The sequence below is a fragment of the Dreissena polymorpha genome, chromosome 11 (genome assembly GCF_020536995.1).
Source record: "Dreissena polymorpha isolate Duluth1 chromosome 11, UMN_Dpol_1.0, whole genome shotgun sequence".
Classification (NCBI taxonomy): Eukaryota; Metazoa; Mollusca; class Bivalvia; order Myida; family Dreissenidae; genus Dreissena; species Dreissena polymorpha.
The window spans coordinates 64,605,569-64,626,094 of NC_068365.1; the positions used below are offsets into that span (position 1 = coordinate 64,605,569).

At 35.4% G+C, this 20,526-nt stretch overlaps 2 protein-coding genes across 4 annotated transcripts in view; one reads left to right on the forward strand and one right to left on the reverse strand.

Moving 5' to 3' along the window:
* The window catches only part of LOC127851086 (uncharacterized), a 34,979-nt gene extending 24,193 nt beyond the window's left edge, over positions 1 to 10,786 (reverse strand). For 2 of the 3 annotated variants that reach the window (XM_052384581.1, XM_052384580.1), the window contains exon 1: positions 10,652 to 10,784. The gene's annotated coding sequence lies outside the window, so the exon portion shown is untranslated. Of the gene's footprint in view, positions 1 to 8,267; positions 8,334 to 10,651 lie in introns of all 3 variants that reach the window. The other variant, XM_052384579.1, reaches the window with a different exon arrangement.
* LOC127849905 (thioredoxin domain-containing protein-like) overlaps positions 1 to 20,526 on the forward strand; it is a 322,209-nt gene that overhangs the window by 109,289 nt on the left and 192,394 nt on the right. The gene's annotated exons all lie outside the window — the stretch shown is intronic.

The window sequence follows — 20,526 nt, forward strand, 5'->3', positions numbered from 1 at the left end:
GTGTGCCCCAGGGTTGGTAATGGGGCCATGCATAGCTGAGATTGACCGTATTGTCATAAGAGAAGTTCATCATCAATTAGAAGTGAATTGGTGTAGAAATGAAGAAGTTATAGTAAAAGGCAATTTTGGGTGGGTGTGACATATGTGGGCAGGGCGCCCCAGGGTTGGTAATTGTGCCATGCATAGTTGAGATTGACCGTATTGTCATAAGAGAAGTTCAGTATCAATGTGAAGTGAATCGGTGTAGAAATGAAGAAATTATAGTAAAAGGCAATTTTGGGTGGGGTGTGGTCTATGTGGGCGGGGCCCCAGGGTTGGTAATGGGGCCATGCATAGTTGAGATTGACCGTATTGTCATAAGAGAGGTTCAGTATCAATTTGAAGTGAATCGGTGTAGAAATGAAGAAATTATAGTAAAAGGCAATTTTGGGTGGGTGTGGTCTATGTGGGCGGGGCGCCCCAGGGTTGGTAATGGGGCCATGCATAGTTGAGATTGACTGTTTTGTCATAAGAGAAGTTCAATATCAATTTGAAGTGAATCGGCGTAGAAATGAAGAAATTATAGTAAAGGCAATTTTGGGTGGGTGTGGTCTATGTGGGCGGGGCCCCAGGGTTGGTTATGGGGCCATGCATAGTTGAGATTGACCCTAAAGTCATAAGAGAAGTTCAGTATCAATTTGAAGTGAATCCGTGTAGAAATGAAAAAATTATAGTAAATGGAATTTTTTGGTGGGTGTGGCCTATGTGGGCGGGCGCCCCAGGGTTGGGATTGGGGCCATGCATAGTTGAGATTGACCCTAATGTCATAACAAAAGTTCAGTATCAATTTGAAGTGAATCCGTGTAGAAATGAAAAAATTATAGTAAATGGAAATTTTTGGTGGGTGTGGCCTATGTAGGCGGGGCGCCCCAGGGTAGGGAATGGGGCCATGCATGGTTGAGATTGACCGTATTGTCATAAGAGAGGTCCAGTATCAATTTGAAGTGAATCGGTGTAGAAATAAAGAAGTAAATGTAAAATAACCTAAAAAAATGAGTGATAATTTCTGACGCGGCCCCACCCCAACCGCTATAACTTTTGACCCAGGGGTCAGATCAAAATTCCAAATAGTGCAGGGTCGCACATATGCTCATAGCTACCATGTGTGTAAGTTTCAAAGTTCTAGTGCTTTTAGTGTAGGAGGAGATAGTGGCCAGGACGGACGGACAGACAGACAGACAGACGGACGGCGGAGATAACCACAATATCCCCACCTTTTTTTTAAAAAGCGTGGGGATAATAAAATGACATACATGTATGTATCAAATGTAGCCACAGATTCAGACATATATGAGGAAATCTCATTGTTGATATTTTTATTTTGGCACATTTTTTGGTATTAACATGTTTAAACTAAAAGGGTTTGTAATTATCATTTTAAACAAGCAGTTTTCATATTAATCTTCCAGATATGACAAGGGTAGATTTAGCAGGCCCCTTTTATGATAGAACCGTCACTCAACTTGTCAATTTTTCTGATATAAAAACAACACAGTATTTTAAAGTGATTTTAATTGGATGAATTTTATCAGCAAATCAGGTACTTATGAAGTCAGGGCTTTCCACAGGCCATTTAATGATCCTTCGCCAGGGCGCTTGAATTTCGAAATCAGAGTCCCCGGGGCGCTTGAAATTTTCCGATCAGTGTATTTTCAGTAAAAGAAAGTGGAGATTGTCAAAAAAATTCAAGGTTTCTCTATCAGAGTATCAATATCCCCTGTTTTAAAAGAGCACTCGGTACCTACTTTCACAAGTAATCGCCATAAACACCACATGGGGTAATGGATAATCAACTGATAAGACGGGCATATCAATTATTCTAGCCACATTAAACAGTCATTTAAATGCTGACAAGGATGTATCAGGTAACTTTCCAGTTGTCAAACTGTGATGTTCATCTACCAATAATTATTGGTTACGCGAATGCTTACGAGGGCGGGGTTAACTATTGACCATTATTTTTTATTGACGTCAGTCACAAAGTAAGAGTTTATTGCAGCTGTATTAGCAAGAAGTTGTACCATTTATGTAATATAAAACCGGTAACAAGTACAGTACAGTACATTAAAGACGGTTTCGGACGTCATCATCACACCTTTTTACTGTAAACAAGTGTTACCTATGACTCATAATTAATACGAGAAATTAATTGCAAGTGGTAAACAATTAATTACTTATCAGTGTCCGACAAATTTCTTATTTTTCAGGTAGCCCACTTGGCTACCAATAAAAATATTTGGTAGCCCATAAAATTTTCCTACAAAATGATAAGAGGCAGGTTTTCATCTTTATTTAATTTCTTCATTTACATATACATAATATGTATACATACCGGTACATATACATAAAACAGCAAGAAGTCTGATGTACACAGTCAATATCGTAAATTAATGTTACAGTACAGGCACCGTGTACTTAAATGTAAATGTACCAAATAAAATCATATACTACATGTAGATATTACATGTATGTGTACTTAAATTCGTACAGCACGTTAAGTCGTAAACATAAATAAAGCGTTTAGATGATCAATACGATTGACTCGTATGGTGTTAATCAATGCAATTGCCCTTTTTAACAACAAATACCGAGTTTCAAGAAATCAAGAGTATTAAATCATTTATTTACTTGTGTCCGACTTTAAGTACTGTCCGAATTTACGTATTGCATCCGTATGTTACGACACTTGTGTGCAGTCAGTATACAATACAATAATTGTTTCAATAATGAAGGAACTGATACAGCGTAACGGTAAAGATACAGCGTGTTTACATGATATTTTATTAAGAGAAAATGTCAATGCCAAATAATACGCGAGATACCCCGGTACTTTAGGTGAAATTCGCAACGAAACTTTTAATGGAAATTAAATGATCTCAATGCTGTACCCGCTACGAAATTTTTATTTACAAATAAATACACCCACGCCAATTTTCGCGCGCTTTTTATCAGGACAAAGAAATTCATGTAGAATTTTGTAACCTACATTAGCTGTACACAACGCGTGCAAACCGTGGAAAGTTATTTACGCATGTTGCAATACAACGGTCCTGATTGGGAGCTATTTCATCATATCTTTAAATAGAACCATATGCCGAAATTCATTTGACATTTTAGAAAATTTCAAACGTTTGTGTTTATGACTCTTATCGTCTATATTACCCACCCATAATTTGGTTTTAAAAATATAAATCGGGCATATATGGGATTATTGATTAACAGTCGATAAATCCAATTATTAATTGACAATGCAAACTAATTAGCAGGTGTTAACCGCGTTCACAAATTTGTCATTAATATTCATTTTCGGTTTCGTTACCGTTTTGAAGAATCCGCTATTGTTTTGATTTATTTAATGTTTGGCGTCCTTGGATATTTAACGACATCAAAAACGTTGTCGCTTTTACTCATTGTTGCGGTTAACAAAGAATTCCAAACTGCGAAATGATGTTGCATCATGTGCGCCAACTATCCAACCGGCTCTCATTATATTATTAGCAGACGACAAATGTTGATTCTGATTGGATGATTAAAATATACTGTTACTGTTTAAGACATTACCGCAAGTGATCGGTGACTGATTAGATAATTGATTGCACTTTGTTATCGGATTATAAGCAATACACAGTGTACAAACACATGGTCAGCGTGTTTATTCTACGTATGTCTGTCAATAAACCGGGCTACCGCTCTTATAGATTTATAGTAGCCCGGCGGGCGTCAGCTGGAAAATTTCAGTAGCCAGATGAAAAATTTCGGTAGCCCCCGGGCTCCGGATTTGTCGGACACTGACTTATAGCGAGTAAATTGTGCAAATAACTCACGGTTACAATTATGCGATGACAATTTAATTCCAGTACATGTATATTTCATCATGTCCATTTATAGAACTGATTCACCTCGTTTTTTCTGACATTTATTCGACACGTAATGCGCAAATTTTCGTTGAATTAATTACTCAAACTTCTAAATGTTTAGTCAGATAATTGATACTTAGAAGACTGATGAAAGCAACAGGCCGTAATCCTCGTGGACAACGTGGATTTCAGGCATAATTCCGTCAAAACACTTATTCGACTCGTAGAGTGTTTAAACAAATGATCGTTGAATTCATAACGCAACTGTTAATATTTGTTGAAATCTCAAATGGGAACAGTTAAATTTGTAATCCGAAACCCATTCCCGTAAGTCGATGATAACGCATTTTTAATCCGAAACACACTTCCGAATGTAAATGTTACCGCAACGGTAAAATATTATTGCTTCAAATTAGCAGTGCAAATTTATTTTGTGTTGAATCTTTTTTCTCAATTAAAAAGAGCGTGAAAATTATGCAGCATATACAACATTGCGTCATTTGCATAACAACGTGCGTGTATTGAGCGCGTTAACAAGCACACAGCATGTCAAGGGATTGACGCATGTTCAGAGGCAATATTTCATCAAATCTATAAATAGTCACTTAAAATATATTTGATACTTTAGAAAAATGGCAAGGTTTGTGTTAAAGAAATAAAGTAAATATTTACCAGAAAGTGATTTATAAAAATGGAATAAACGGGATTTTCGGGTAATAAATAGAAACTTGAAAAGTAGTAAGTTAAGTATACAGTAAAAGAGTCGGGTTGAAACAGATGTATTGGGGAATCGCGCACCAAATGACGTCTTTTGACGCTGTATTTCTTTGAGTTATAACGCACCACAGAACGTGAATTGACACGTTAAATTAAAAAACAAGAGCACCGCCTTGCGGGTGCAGACCGCTCATCTATTTTTTTTTTAAAGGTGTAGGGACCTATCTCAATTTCAATCACAAAGGAGGGAGGGGTGGAGTGGAGAGGGGTGTGGTCATTTATTGCATTGCATCTTCCAAAAATGCACAAAAAAAAATTATTTTTATTTTGGGGGGGGGGGGGGGATTCTTGGGTGGAATGGTTGGACGGTATTTTAAAAATAAAATAATAAAAATACAAAGTTGTGTTTTTTAACCATGTTTGAAAAAAACAAGAGATGTGTTTGTCAGAAACACAATGCCCCCTATTGTGCCGCTTTGAAATTTATTTTTTATTTTTTTTATTTTACCTTTGACCTTGAAGGATAACCTTGACCTTGAACTTCCGCCACTCAAAATGTGCAGCTTTATGAGAACACTGCTTTGAAATATTTTTTATGACCTTTGACCTTGAAAGAGGACCTTGACCATGAAGGATGACCTTGACATTGAACTTCCACCACTCAAAATGTGCAGCTTCATGATAACGCCGCTTTGAATTAATTTTTTTGACCTTAAAACTTGAAGGATGACCTTGACCTTGAAAAAAAATGACCCTGACCTTGAAATTCCACTACTCAAAATGTGCAGCTTCATGAGAACGCCGCTTTGAAATTTGAAATTTTTTTGATCCTTGACCTTGAAGGATGATCTTGAAGGATGACCTTGACCTTGAACTTCCACCACTCAAAATGTGCAGCTTCATGAGAACGCCGTTTTTCATTTCTTTTTACCTTTGACCTTGAAGGATGACCTTGACCTTGAACTTCCACCACTAAAAATGTGCAGCTTCATGAGAACGCCTCTTTGAATTATTTTTTTTTACCTTGAAGGATGACCTTAACCTTGAACTTCCACCACTCAAAATGCGCAGCTTCATGATAACGCAGCTTTGAATATTTTTTTACCTTGACCTTGAAGGATGACCTTGACCTTGAAGAATGACCTTGAGCTTGAACTTCAACCACTCAATATGTGCAGCTTCATGAGAACGCCGCTTTGAATTTTTCTTTTTTTTTTACCTTTAACCTTGAAGGATGAGCATGACCTTGAACTTCCACCACTCAAAATGTGCAGCTTTATGAGATACACATGCATGCCAAATATCAAGTTGCTATCTTCAATATTAAAAAAGTTATGGTCAATGTTAAAGTTTTCGGACGGACAGACGCCATATATTTGACATTTGACTTTGAAGGATGACCTTGACCTTCACCTTTCACCACTCAAAATGTTCAGCTCCATAAGATACAAATGCATGCCAAATATCAAGTTGCTATCTTCAATATTGAAAAAGTTATGGCCAATGTTAAAGTTTTCGGACGGACAGACACCATAAATTTGACATTTGACCTTCAAGGATGACCTTGACCTTTCACCACTCAAAATCTGCAGCTCCATGAGATACACATGCATGCCAAATATCAAGTTGCTTTCTTCAAAAGTGAAAAAGTTATGGCCAATGTTAAAGTTTTTTTGGGACGGACAGAATGACGGACATACTGATGGACAGTTCAACTGCTATATGCCACCCTACCAGGGGCATAATAATTATTTTTTTGGGGTGGGCGTGGGGGGGTATAGTGTGAGGGTGTGGTGGTCATTTATTAGATGATCTTTAATTAAAAACAAGAGCTGTCACCATAGGATGACTTATGCCCCCTATAAACGCTAAATAGAAGTTATGAGCTTTTTTCGAAACCTAAATGAAGATTTCGAAACCTAAACGCGGATCCTAATTTCAAGGTGAAGGACACAGGGGTCAAAATTTGTGTGCGAATTGAAAGGCCTTGTCCATATACACATGCATACCGAATATGAAGGTTATATCTCAAGGGACATAGAAGTTATGAGCATTTTTCAAAACCTAAACGCATATTTCGAAACCTAAACGCGGACCCTTACTTCAAGGTCAAGGTCACAGGGGTAAAAAAATTTGTGCCTATGGAAAGGCCTTGTCTATGTACACATGCATACCAAATATGAAGGTTATATCTCAAGGAACATAGAAGTTATGAGCATTTTTCAAAACCTAAACGCAGATTTCGAAACCTAAACGCGGACCCTAAGTTCAAGGTCACAGGGGTAAAAATTTGTGTACGTATGAAAAGGCCTTGTCCATATACACATGCATACCAAATATGAAGGTTATATCTCAAGGGATTTAGAAGTTATGAGAATTTTTTGAAACCAAAACACAGATTTTGAAACCTAAACGCGGACCCTGAGTGCAAGGTCAAGGTCACAGGGGTAATTTTTTGTGTGCGTATGGAAAGGCCTTGTCCATACCAAATATGAAGAATATATATCTCAAGGGACATAGAAGTTATGGGGGGGGGGGGGGGGTTGAGGGATGATTCAGGGCGGGGGGGGGGAGATTGGGGGGGGGGGGGGGGGGCGTGGGGGATGGTTTGGGTGGAGTCTATTGTGGTATGTCAGGTAAAAGTTGTTTTGTCAAAGTATCAATTGAATCTTATCATAAATAAAGAAGTTATGGCAATTTTAGCAAAATTTAATAATTTGACCTTGAGAGTCACGGTCATTCAAAGGTCATGGTAAAATTCAACTTGCCAGGTACAGTACCCTCATGATAGCATGAAAGTATTTGAAGTTTAAAAGCAATAGCCTTGATTCTTTAGAAGTAAAGTGGATCTAAACACAAAATGTAACCATATATTCAAAGTTACTACCGTAGGTTTCCACGTATAGCGCGCTCCCGTGTATAGCGCGCAGGCTGTTTTTTAAATGCAAAAATGGAGAAAAAAATATTTAAAGACAATAAAACCACCAAATCGGACAGAAAATGGCCGCCATTTTTATATTATTGCACAATCCAATAATCCAGGGCATTGGAAAGCTTAATTAAGCATTCAAAATAGGAAGCGTCATTATGATTAGGAGCATGGGTTGCATAGCACTATACTTTTCTGACAATTTTGTAATTTTCTAGCAAAAGATTAACAGTCCACGTGCATTTCCTAAAAAAAACGTGAGAAAATAAGAATTAGTGTACATCATGTGATTTTTCCGCGGGGGGAAAGCATGAGCATTACCGGTAAATTTGAATGTCGCATGGGAGACAGGGATACAGTTGTTGAGGTACACCACTGTTGAACGTTCAGTATTAATACACACAAAATGCAATTGCATATCTTCACGTTCTCAAGTGTCAATAAGTGACTCAAATGTCAATTAGCGTCTAAACAAGTCGTGGCACATATTACTCAATAACATCTGCCAATTACGAAGTGCAAAATGACCCCCTTTCACACCTACCGTTACCGGCAAAAAAGACATCGTTCGCACCTATCCTTGCCTGCTCTCCAGAATGTCGACAACAATCCCCATCGTAATTCATCAATAAAGAAGTGTAAAAATACAAACAAAGAAATGTCCGCAAGTTTATTCAAACAAATTTATTTTTGACCAAAACTTCTTCTTCCACGTTCATATCTACCAGTAGCGACTTCTTGTTGTTTCGACAATGGCCCTTCAGTCTGTACGATTATAGGGTGGTAGTTTTCTGGAAAAAAACATGGCGGTCATTTTGATTATTTACAATTATACAACATACTTTTTACCAATTTAGCAGCCAGGATAGCGTTGTATCAATGTATAGTGCGCACCAGCTTTTTAATTTGAATTTTGGAGGTAAAACACTGCGCGCTTTACATGGAAACCTACGGTAAGTCAAAAAAGGGCTTTAATTCTGTTAAAATGACAACCAGAGTTATGCAACTTGTCCTTTACTGTCCCCTTATGATAGTTTGCGAGTGCTCCAAGTATGAAAGCAATATCTATGATACTTTAGGGGTAAAGTGGACCAAAACACAAAACTTAACCAAATTTTCAAGTATAAAGGGCCCATAATTCCGTCAAAATGCCAGTCAGAGTTACATAACTTTGCCTGCACAGTCCCCTCACAATAGTTAGTAAGTGTTGCAAGTATGAAAGCAATAGCTTTGATACTTTAGGAAAAAAGTGGACCTAAACACAAAACTTAACCAAATTTTCAATTTTATAAGTATAAAAAGGGCAAATAATTCTGTCAAAATGCCGGTCAGAGTAACATAACTTTGCCTGCACAGTTCCCTTGTGATAGTTAGTAAGAGTTGCAAGTATGAAAGCAATAGCTTTGATACTTAAGGAATAAAATGGACCTAATAACAAAACTTAACCAAAATTTTCAATTTTCTACGTATAGAAAGGGCACATAATTCTGCCAAAATGCAAGCCAGAGTTATCTAACTTTGCCTGCCCAGTCCCCTGATGATAGTTAGTAAGTGGACCAAGTTTGAATGCAATAGCATTGATACTTTATGAGAAAAGTGGACCTAAACGCAAAACTTTACCGAAGGCTAATGCCGAAGCAAAGGTGATGACAATAGCTCATTTTTCTTTATTAAAAAAATAGATGAGCTAAAAAATCAACCCCTATCAGCCCCGGGGCGCCTGAAAAAAATCATGTGGAAAGCACTGGATGTTATGTCAACCCTGCACGGGTATTACACATGAAAAAAGAAAAAAACGTATTGAATCAACATTGTACAACATATGTCTAAATCTCTAATCAATGATAATTTATCTTTAAATGTCACACGTCATATATGAGTTTTAAATTAGCACCAATTGATTCCAAAGCTTTAAATTAAAAACAGAAAATAAATTAAAACCTCTAAAAATTGAACAACATTAACTGTCATGGCCGGTGGGTCTGGAATGCAGGTCTCCAACGGAGATAAAAGGCAATGCCCCCCATCACTAATTGTACTATTGTATTGTCTTTCTAGTTGCAATTTCTGGTAAAAATAATACCGTCCACATCACCACATATGTATTGGTCTGTTTATTAAAGACGTCAAGCATAGATTAAATGGGCGAAAAATGCAGTATCCAAAAAAACGACAATAAAAAAATGTACATGTTTTGCAGACAATAAAAAAAAATGTACATGTTTTGCACATGAAATAAAATGTGCATATTGTTTGAATGCCGAAAAATGAAACCCATTTGGCTAGCAAATACATGATCAATATATCATTTGGTTAACATATTGCTTTACAATATGCTGTTGAACTGCTTTACTTTGCTAATGGATGACTTAGAATATTTCATGATGGCGGATATGTGCAACGTTATGTTTTGTTGACTTGTAAGATTTTTAGAAAGTAGATTTGATTTTTCGTCAGTTACCGCTCATGTACGTGCCATCCGCTCGCCAATCAGAAATAAATAAATAAAATAACTGGAGGTCGGTAACCAATTGCAAATTTCCAGAAAGACGATGAAGCTTAAACAAATATATTAATTTCGTTCTCAAATGATAGCGCTTTCAAAGTTCAAACGAATTCCCCCACCCCCGCAAAAAATAACTTATCGGATTTACACTGATCTAAAAATCGACCCTGGGTGGCTGAAATCTGGATTTCCGGAATAATCCGGACAATTGAGAGTTTGCCACCTGTGGTTGCTGTAGAATTGTGTCGCCAAGACCAACAAATGTCTAAAAAAACTAAGATAGAGCTACAAGTAAGTATCCTACCGCAACCCGAATTCGACGACACCTAAATTCGACGATGTTCTATTTGTATTGATTAAATGGATGATTATTGTCTTGGAATCATTTCAAAGTAATACAGCCGAGTTTAAAATTATTATTTTGTGCTATTAAACATTTTATTATTTCTTTCATTATTTGCTAAATATTGCGTCATGTAACCGTTACATCGTCGAATTTGGGTCACACCGGGATATCTTGTATTGTTTATTTTAGAATTTGCAGAAGCACAATTCAATGATTAATCAGTTCTGTTCATGCTGAAATGACATTAAATTACTCACCGATCTTTGCACAATAGCGGTTGTTTGTTGATAAATCGTGCCCCTTTCATTGCTGCGTTATGTTTTAAGCGAAAAGTGCAAGCAAGTAACAAATGAAAATAAAATTCGCAAACGACGCCATTTTGCGATCACGTGATCTCTTGATGAGTCAATACGGTCGCCAGTAAAACTGGTTTGTGTGCATCATAACGGGCATCAACCTCCGCGCATAGATTTCACTAGATCCCTCATTGTGTCACACCGGTCTTACTGACAATAACATAGTGACGTCACCATTTATGTATAGAATGCTAGATCCCTGCCTTCACAACCAAACACGTGATGATAGCCTAGCCACGTGGTACAATTATTTTAACGTTGTTACTTTTTACTTATACTTTTTTAAATGTAAGCAATTAATATTTGTATGATGAATCTTAACTTATACACTAGTTTCAAAATATAAAAGAAAATGATACTGCTTTTCATAATATAATACTTAAACCAAACAAGCAATATCTTTAAAAAGATATACGGCGTTGATGTTGAAATGTTTGCGACCAGTGAAAGAAGACGGAATGAAGCGAGCATGTATTTTAATGAAGGTAGTGAGTGATAATAAGATAATATATTTTACTGTATAAACAAATAAGAAATGAAGAACAAGAAGAGGTGAACCCAGTTGGCATCCAACGTTGCTGCAACGTTGTATTTAGGTTGCATTCGAACGTTGCAGTTTGGTTTTACCAATGGTCTAAATGAAAGTTTTCCCGACGTTTTTTCCCAACGTTGCTGCGACGTTTTTTTCCCAACGTTGCTGCAACGTTGTATTTAGGTCGCATTAAAACGCAGTACTTTTTAATTCTATTTTTTTAAATAATATAAAATAAATTATTTTTGTTACTGCCAACGGCTCTTTCGATTAGTATCGGCCATTATGGACATTTTCGAGTTCGTTTCTTAGACAGAACAATTATTTGATGTCTATAGAGGAGTTATTGAAACGCTCCCCGGTTGGGAATCGAACCCACCAACTCCCGATCACTAGGCGGACACCTCACCTCACAACGGCGACAATTGAAAGCTCCAGACAAAAATGTTGACTAATCATTTTTTGTTGAAACTAGATTCTACCATTTTAATGCATAACACAACTTAAACAAAATATTTTATCCGGCGATTTTGAGTTTAAGTTCATCTTTAGCATCTTTAAGTTTAAGATACTGATTTGTAAAATTAAAAAAAAATGAATTTCTAAAATTTACAAGAAATCATATTTTCATTGATGCTATGTATTATTATAAAGTACGATTCCTACTCGGTGAGCGTTTTATTATCTCCTCTTTTGACACCAAGTACTGGTTCTTCCTAGGAAACGGACTCGACAGTGTGCATATCTGCCGATAATACTCGAAAGAGCGGTTGGAAGTAAATAGTTTGTTTATTTTTTTTATATTATTTAAAAAAAGAGTTACAAAATACTGCGTTTTAATGCGACCTAAATACAACGTTGCAGCAACGTTGGGAAAAAACGTCGCAGCAACGTTGGGAAAAAACGTCGGGAAAACTTTCAATTAGACCATTGTGACAACCAAACTGCAACGTTTGAATGCAACCTAAATACAACGTTGCAGCAACGTTGGAAAAAAACGTCGGGAAAACTTTCATATACACCATTGTGACAACCAAACTGCAACGTTTGAACGCAACCTAAATACAACGTTGCAGCAACGTTGGAAAAAACGTCGGGAAGACTTTCATATACACCATTGTGACAACTAAACTGCAACGTTTGATGAAACGTCCGGGTAAATATAGGATCTGGCACGAGTTGTCATATCATACCATATTTTATTAAACGAGTTCAGGAATTTTGTTAGTAAGCGAGCCTTAGGCGAGCTTACTAACGAATTTCCTGGACGAGTTTAATAAAATATGGTATGATATGACAACGAGTGTCAGATCTTTTTTATCACATGCTTTTAAATGAGAAGATTAAATAAATATTTACGCAAACATAATGATAAAATCCCGAATGTTGTTTACATTTCGTTACGTCATTTGACGTTGCAACGTCATTTCAGCAAAATAGCAAAATGCGATTGGTCAATAAACGAAAACTAAGCCAATGAAAACGCTTAAAAATGTTGTATTACACATGTGTAATATTAAAATTTATATAATGGTTGTATAACATTGGAAACAGGGTATAGCATGTGATAATGTTTTTCATTATATACCTGTTAAATGCATTTAACAAAATACAGGTTGTATCAATCGTTGAAATAAAAAATCCCGTATTACGCTTCTCGCTGTTTCCAATTCCGTATTACCATACTAGCCGGACTACTTCGACCCATTTAATGACGTCATATTACGCGCACCGAAAATATAAATACTTATATTACGAAATATATTACGAAGAACATCGTGTGACGTCATTTCTGTGACGAAACACAATAGTTTTATCTAAACTTGTTGGAATTTAAGGACATGTCGGACGTGGTGTTTTTTAACAGTAAATTATTTGTTAAAAATATCGAACGAATTCAAAACGTATTTTGGAGAGTGTGTTTATTATGCTTAAATGTTTATTTCGATAGAAATACAATAAAATAGTGTGGTATAAACTAAGTTTCGATAAAGACATGGAAGAATAGAAGTGGAAGTGCATATCGTTTCAACGTTTTTGTTATAAACATCGGATTAAAGTTGTCAACTTTATTGTTATAAACATTGGATTAACGATGACATTAAGGTAAGCGTGTCGGAAACCTGTGTTTTCGCGGTTCGAATGTTTGCACGTTAATTTACATAAATTGTATTCAAACGCGTCTTAAAACTATGGCGTACCGTTTTAGTCATTGTTTTGTCAGTTTTGTTAAAGTAAACAATACAATTGTAAACTGTTTTCGTTAGTTGTTGTATATAATAAAAGGAATATTACGCTAGCCAATTGTTCCAAGAGTTTGTATCACTCTCGTGGCTTGTGCTATTTCGCATCACACTCGAGGCTGATACGTTATCACACAAGCCACTCGAGTGATACAAACTCTTTAAACAATTGACTAGCGTAATATTCCGTATGTATGCAACGTTGTGGCAACGTTCGGTAATGGTTGCCGACGTTGCGACCTAAATATTACGTTGCAGCAACGTTCGCACAACGTTTGATGCCCACTAGGAAATTGTATGTTTTATTGTCAATAAGTATTGCAATGTCTAGGTTTTCATAATTGACTGAGTAATACATTAGTATCAAAAGGATAAGAAAACATATTCGCCACTGAAATACTATAAACATAATGCTAAAATGAAATACAAAATAATGTGTTATACATGTAATGTGTAAATATGTTAGTAGAATGTAAACATAAAAGACTCAATATTACAAGCATCATAGCGATATGAATTTTTTACAAAAAGACAGAACTTTATATAAAAAATGAACAAAAGAAAGTACAAGGAAACATATTTACACTAATAAAACGCAAATCTGAATTAGAATAAATCAAAGACAGATATATTTCCAACACATCTATATTTCATTAGTATCGGGGGCTACAGCCCCCAACCCCCCGCTTTGTCGATAGTGGCAAACAACTGCATACCGGTAAAGTGTTATCTAGCCTGTTTTGTAGTGCTTAGTGTGACCACGACGGCATGTAAACAATAGACCAGTTGACGAGTGATCGTTTTTGATGATAATCATGCACAATATCAAATATAATTTTACTAATTATGTCTATATAAAACATAAGCATGCAAGGGAATGCATCTTTGGAACGGTTATATTGTTGTTATTATTCGTTTTTACTAATAACGAATTCGGGAGTAGAACACAATCTTAGAGCTCGATATGTGGTTACCACAAAAGTCTCTCTACTTGGCACTTCTTCGCGACCATTTTTAGTTAAAAAAATCTCAGAAATTGTAATTCATTCAGAATAAATTAAATTTAATGAACAAAAACAAATAATGATAAAAACAAACAACCTATATGTCTATTTTATGTACGCAACATATGGTAACTGATTTGAAACTTTATATCTGAAAAAACTTACCTTGTTACACATTAAATTAATTCTCTTGACTAATGTAATTGTTTTATTTAGTTGTTCACACTAATTTTGACACTCTTAGTTGCAGCTTTTATATCCCGGTGTTTAATTGCACCTCTGTTCATCACAAACCGATTATCTCGTTGTGATCGGATACTGCCCAGACAATTACAAAGCAAACATGGTGTCATAAAGTAAAACCCAGGGACCTAAACTTGGGTCCCTGAATAAACCACATGTGGCAGACGAGTGACTGGTCATTAAACACAAGTTACGATACCTCCATGTCATCTTTTGGCATATTGAACAGTCATTTAAGCCAAGTTTAAAGCTTAAATACTGAACAGTTGCTTCAATAAAATATTTTTACATTAAAACAAGATGTGTTTGTGAAACACAATGTCACCCTATATGACGTTTGACCTTGAAGGATGACCTTGACCTTGTGAAGGATGACCTTGACCTTTCACCACTCAAAATGTGCAGCTCCATGGAGATACACATGCATGCCAAATATCGAGTTGCTATCTTCAATATTGCAAACGTATTCATAAAATAAGTGATTTGGGCCACATATATTTGACCTCTGACCTTGAAGGATGACCTTGACCTTTCATCACTCAAAATGTGCAGCTCCATGAGATGCACATGCATGCCAAATACCAAGTTGCTATCTTCAATATTGCAAAAGTATTCATAAAATAAGCGATTTTGGCCACATATATTTGACCTCTGACCTTGAAGGATGACATTGACCTTGACCTTTCACCACTCAAAATGTGCAGCTCCATGAGATACACATGCATGCAAAATATCAAGTTGCTATCTTCAATATTGCAAAAGTATTCATAAAATGAGCGATTTTGGCCACATATATTTGACCCGTGACCTTGAAGGATGACCTTGACTTTAAACTTTCACCACTCAAAATGTGCAGCTTCATGAGATACACATGCATGCCAAATATGAAGTTCCTATCTTCAATATAACAAAAGTTATTGCAAAATGTTAAGGTTTGCGCAAACAAACCAACAGACCAACAGACCAACGGACCAACAGACCAACAGACAGGGCAAAAACAATATGTCCCCCACTACTATAGTGGGGGACATAAAAATGAAGACATTTGTCGGAAATGGATTAACGTGAAATATATATATTAGGTATTTTAATCATAATAATACAGTGTTTAATAACTATACATTAAAAATATTGTGCAATTTTACTGCTACGCAAGTAAGGTATTTAACGGGTACCGGCAAAAGTAAACTCAGCCATTACCTGTAAAGATTGTACATTACTGCAGTGTAAGAAACATCATAATGAACAAAAGCAATCACAATAGGGTAAAACATATTTGCGTTAAATAAATTAAATATATGCATTTATCATAAAATGCTATATTTGTATCACTCCCTATTACTTGTAAAGAGATTTCAATATACATGCAAAGACAGTTCAATTTGCATAATATGCAGGGTTTTTTCCGTTTGTATGCTAAATTGTATTAATATTGTCATTTAATGTTAAAGAAAATCACCACACTATTTAAAAATAGTAATGTATTACGCTTTTTAGGGCTTTGTTTTAAAATTGATTAAATGCACCTCTAACACTATCGATCGCTGATGAAAAATATCACTATCCAAACCACTTACAATTATAATAAAATTAATACATTTTTATTATTGTTGAAATATAATTTATTAAAGTCTAACTATCAGAAATAACACGGCTAATTTATTGTTTTGTTTTGTGGAATTGTCAGTATTTAGTCTTCCGATCACGTTTACGCTATGCTTATAACTACTTCGTATTTTTATGACGAGGAAATTTGATTTTTGAATATACATCTATTTGGTACTAAATATGATATATTTGCACTATATTTTAATTTAATGTTTATTTCGGTCTTATTTATTGACTAAACAAGAGCCCGTTATACATGTTTTACGTTACTGTAACCAGTGTTTTTGCCAACCAGTGTTTTTGCGCATGCGCAGAAAATCCAAAATGTAAACAATAACATTCAACTGGTCTATAGCTTCTTTTAATTGTAGAGACATGTGATTAATGCTATAATACTTCGTTAACTAAGGAAAAAGTTTCGATGTAATGGTTAGAGGATGTTTTTAATCATCACAGCTTTTTTTTGCAATTTCCATGTTATTTACAATATATTAATATTTCTGTTCAAATGATATGCATCCAATGTTTACGGTGATTTTGTATTATTAGCCAATGCACAATTCGGATTTATTCATTGGGGACCTTTCATGAATGAAGGTCATCTAAGGTCAAAAGTGACGTTAAACAGCTATGCCGAAAAATAAAATCCTACCAAATTTGGTAGGATTTTGTTGTGATGGCAGAGATTGTGTGTGAAAGCAAGGAATGACAACTCTGGGAGTACAAACATGCCGTTATGCTTGGGCATAAATAATATGCTTCCCGAGAACAGCCGGTTCTCGAACGAAAAATAAAAACACAATTAATCATACAACAAATCATATTCATTATACAGACCATAAGTTTCAATTGATCTCCTGTTCTCCCATGAGTTGGCCCAATAGAACAATAAATTGTCATGAATTATATATTGATGTCATATCATCGTATTTCAGTTAAGATCTGGTGTGATGCGAAAATGAGCATCAATTAGATGTATTTCTCATATGGATACGCGCCCCTAATGATGTAAAAAGGTATGCGAACTATTTGCCCCAGGGCGATACAATTGTGTGCACAGTCCAGCACTCGAACCCGGGTCATCTCGCTATCAGGCCGAGTGCCATCCGGACTGAGTTATTCTATTAACACATGCGTAACAAAGCTCTAACTTAGACATTCTACCCGGTTAAAATATGTATGTCAAATATGTATTTGTGCTGGATACATTGATTGAACGAGTCATAATTTATTAGGGGCATCTTGAAGTGTACTAAATTTCTCCAAGTCAAATTAAGACTAGGCCTACTGGCTTGGCAAAATTGGAAAAAATCTGCCAGTCATTCGGACTGGCATTTCAGAAAATATGCCGGTCCGTAGAAAATTTAACCGGACCGAAAAAAAACAAAAACACAACTATAATGTACATTAAAGGGTGTTGCTGCAGTTTTGCTGACTTTTTTTCTCCATCTAATAGATTTTGCCCACAATTTATATTTAAGATATATATACAAATACTATATGAAAAATGAAATAAAACATCGGGTCACGGGAATTGTTTTGATTTAATTCCCCATTATATATCATGTACTTTTTCAATAAAACTGAAAAATCTCTAATTGCGTAAAAATAATTAATAACCTATGACATTGGAAACATGTAGATATTATATAAGCTAAGATACATTATATACCATTTAATTAAACCACACACTACCAATAAAATGGAGTACATATGTTAAATTTTTAAGAAATTAAATTTTTATAATTTTTATGTCACCCCAAAAAACGTCATTTTTAGTGTGAGCGTTAGCTCACGCTAATGTAACAGACCATATTTTGCAAATCAGTATGTGCTTAGAAGCCTTAACTACGGTATGGAAAGAAAACCACTGCCTGTTGCAGCAGACAACAAATGCCATTCTCCTAGCAGAGTTGTCGTTCGTGCCTCAACATACATGTGAATGTGATGAACCGCAGTGTATTTGCCTTTTTAGTTCACCACTGGCACTCTGCAGAGAGTTTATATGACTAATAGTGTTTAACAGCTTGTAAAGATGATATTGGCCAGTCTGGTGTTTATCATTGAAATATGTACATATTGGCTGCTTTCAGGGAAAACAGGGCTTAATGCATGTCAAATAAGATTAGCCTGTGCATACTGATTAGCCTGTGCAATGCGCACAAGCTAATCAATGACGACATTTTACAACAGCGAACACCTACAGTGCCTTCAGTGCTTTGATTTTACTATTGTAACCAAATAAATGGAATAATTTTTTTTATGTCTAATAGAATTCTGCGAGGTCATTCGTCAAGGTCATCCTTAGAGGTCAAAGGTCAAAAAAATAATTTCAAAGCGGTGTTATCATGAAGCTACACATTTTGAGCGGTGGAAGTTCAAGGTCAAGGTCATCCTTCAAGGTATTTTTTTTTTTAATTTCAAAGCGGCGTTCTCATGAAGCTGCACATTTTGAGTGGTGGAAGTTCAAGGCCAATATCATTCTTCAAGGTCAAGGTCATCCGTCAAGGTCAAAGGTAAAAGAAATAATTTCAAAGTGGCATTATCATGAAGCTACATGATTGACAATGTGGTAATGGTTTACAAGGATAAATGTAAAAGTAAATATCTATTTGAAAAATGTCTAATGAGACCATTATTTGAATCGACTATCATCAAGCGGGATGTAATGGCGTGTGGATCAGGTTCTATTTACTATTGGAACCAGTCAAATCTTTGCGCGAAGGTTGAATACGAATACGGATCGTATCAAATATCTACGAGAAGGATGAAATCTTTCCTCATTTTATTTGTTATGTTTTACTTCTTAAAACTAAAATTGGTAGCAATATGTGTGTGGGAAAATGTCATATTCATCAGACGAAAGCATACTTCATTATTGTAAAAATAAATATTATCATTATCAATACCAATATACATGTATTATTCGAGTTTGTGTTATGATAATGCTTGTTTGGTAATGAAAGCTTTGTTACTTTCCCAGACCGTTTGTTTATTCACATACGTATAGTTATTTGCATTTACCTATCTGATCAAGTGACTTTTCTGGAATGCAATAGTCCAGGTAAGGTTCTGTCTTGTATGTTATTAATATGATAATTGTATTGAGATTCTTCTTTGCGGATTACCCGGTATTAATATTGCATATTCAGTCAATGTTAAGGCGACTAAAAACCATCTATAAGTTATTATTTTTCGAAGACAGATAAAACGCGCATGACGTAAAAAAGATAAGAAGAATTGGTATCATACAATTAACGGAATAATACTGTATTCATTTGAACATAATTGTATGTTACTCGTAAATGTACACAAGACATGTGCACTGATGTGGCAACAAAATTAGCGTTTGCAAATTCGTTCATAAGACGCATTGACACAATTTTATTCTTCAATCGATTGAAATAAACGTGTCGGTAGTGTCGTTTATGTCTTCGTTTTAAATTATATTGGAGTCAACAATGTTTTATTTATTGATACAATTATTAAAGATCGCTAAATATTTTAATAAAGTATTCCTTGATCATATTCATTTGTGTTTGTTTAAAATTGCGAAAATAAAATGATGAGATTGAAATCTTATATACCCACTTTAATAAGCAATGGAACCTGACCATGCCCAACGACACAACCTATTTGTGACAAGAGTAATTTTTACAAACGCATTGGTGACAGTATAAGACACATTTAAATGTACACAAGACGTGTCTCTCAGTGACAGGGCATAGTATAATGCTGAATACTTTATTTTGCATTTCACTTTAATTGTACGAGTCGGAACTGTACATGTTTCGTTACTTTTATTGCAAGTCATCTCTTATCAATCTACAAATTGCAGAAATGCGTTTAATTGGTGGCAAAGCCTTTATTTTGTATTTAAGGATGCTGTTTTTGTAACTCCTAATTCAAGTTAAATATCAGCATTCCCTCTTTAGTCACACTGATTTAGAAGCGTGTTAATATTTGGTAAAGTGAATTAGGTTTATAGCTTCATTTTTGCACATGTACACAAACCATGTAAATCTATTTGCTAATGTATACTTGCATCTATTAGCTTATGCCATTAAGTAGCATCCTTCGTATGAAGATGTTCCCAAATTTAAGCTTCATTTGTTAAGTATATATTCACTTTACAACGGAAATGAC